Below are 2156 nucleotides of genomic sequence, written 5' to 3'. Positions count from 1 at the left end.
CATCTGTCTCTGAATCCTCCTCTGAGGAGCTATCCGTAACCAGCGAGATATGCGCTTCGTCAGATAGCATAGTCTGCTCTGAAGACCTTGTTTTCACTCCAGAATTTGCCATCACCGTGTCAAATGGCTGATGCACACGAAGAGCAGTTGAATGCACTAACATTGTTGACAAATGTAATACGTAACGAAAAAAAGGATGGCCTGATATAATTTACATATAAGATGACTGGCTAAGCAGGATGGCATTGCAAAATTCACATATATGATGCCTGGCTAAACAAGATGGCATTGCATAATTCACATAAACGATGAATAAACTAAACAGATGGCATTCACACAAAGGATGTCTAAACTAAGCAGATGACATATTTGATGTATAAAGTAAGCAATGCAAGACACCATACGCATGATATAACCAACATCAGCATGCCAAGTTAGAGCGAAGACCTCAGGGGGTAAATAGGAGTTGTCTTCTCCTTCTGAATCCCCTCAGAACAGATATCTTCCTCTCGATTACAATCCGAAATGCATGGAGGGGGGGCTGCCATTGCGCCTACCATGGAGCGACGTCTGCATGAAATTTTATTGCCACGCAAGGCTCGTCTCTTTTGCTCTACATGTTCAGTTCCATTGTTTACAATAACTGTCATGCATGGGAATAAAACATAGTGAGATTATGTAAGGAGTGCATGCAGAAATCCAGAGTGATGGTAGCAACCTGTGGATAGACCCAAAACCAATAATAGCAGGTAGATAATGGCTTCAGTTAAAAAATACAGATAATGACTTCTTTACTGTTTGTTTCCCACCCAACATGAAACTCATAGTTGACATCGGAGATTAACCAGATAGTAGATAGATACTATTGATAGCGGCCCCGATATGTACCCCACAACCATTTAAAAACTCAAGTTTGACCATTAGTTTGGAGCTGACTCAGAGTCTAATCAGTGAACAGGACGATAAAGTAGCATGTAATATTAAGCGATGCATAATGTAAGCAGACACGAAAGAGTGCGACCTCTCTTGCGGACCCGTGTAGTCCTCGTGGTCATCTGGTCGGTTCATGATGGTAATGTAGTTTTCATGGCTGCCAGCGGCGGGGAAGAAGATCTGAGGCGGCGAAAGACAGTCTGGAGGCCGGATCCCTACTGTGCTGGACCCTTCTGTCGTTGGAGCAGCTGAGCTAGGGTGGACGACGGTGCAGCAGGAGTGGGATAAACCACGCAAGGTTTTCTTTGACAACTATCTGTAAGAGAAGTAATTCTGTAAGGGCTTGTTTGAATTGGAGGATTCCAACAATGCAGGGATAGGAAATAGACAGGAATAGGATAGGAATGCACGTGCAAAACAGAGAATTTAAAAACACAGGATTTCTGCCAATCTGGGTGTTTGATTCACAATAATTGGAAGATCACAGGATGCAAAAAAGCATGGTGAGATTAAGTCAAACCACAAGAAAATGTACGGTTATAATGCTATTATGCTACTATCTCTTAGTCTTGTGCTTCATGAATAGAAATTTGAAAATGAGGACAAGTGAAAATTAAAATTCCTACGTTTTTTCTTTCAAGGAGACACTAAAGGAACAAATCCGTGTGCCCAGTGGACAATATATATAACATGTAGAGTAAAAAAGAGATGCAACAAGTGTACAACCTCTTTGGCGAAGCCATGTCGATCTCAGCGTGATTGGGTTGGCCGGTGAGGATGCTCCGACTGACTTTGCTATCGGAGGAGGGGAAGAAGATCTTAGGAGTCTGGAGATGGAGCCCGAGGTACTGCTCCGCTGTGATGGAGGGCTTCGTCGTTGGAGCAGCTCCGGTGAGTTGTATGACACCGAGGCTAAAGCAGGACAAAAGAGACAACAAACAACGTTAACCTGAGTGGAATTCTAATAGCATCTCCAATACATGACGTAAAATACATAACCACAAAGTGCTAGATGTAAAATACATCAGCCGATCATCTCTGAACTTAACTGTCGAAACTGAACTTAACTGTCGAAACTAAACTTAACTGTCGAAACTGAATTTTTCTATCGAAACTGAATTTTGCTGTCGAAACTAAACACACTAGCAAGGTGAGGCTACACGTCGGTCGACTGACTTTTTCATCTCTGGTCAGTCGATTTTGCAGCCATTGGATACGAAATC

This window comes from Triticum dicoccoides, chromosome 5A (genome assembly GCF_002162155.2).
Source record: "Triticum dicoccoides isolate Atlit2015 ecotype Zavitan chromosome 5A, WEW_v2.0, whole genome shotgun sequence".
In the NCBI taxonomy this organism is placed as follows: Eukaryota; Viridiplantae; Streptophyta; class Magnoliopsida; order Poales; family Poaceae; genus Triticum; species Triticum dicoccoides.
This window is presented reverse-complemented; position numbering follows the sequence as displayed.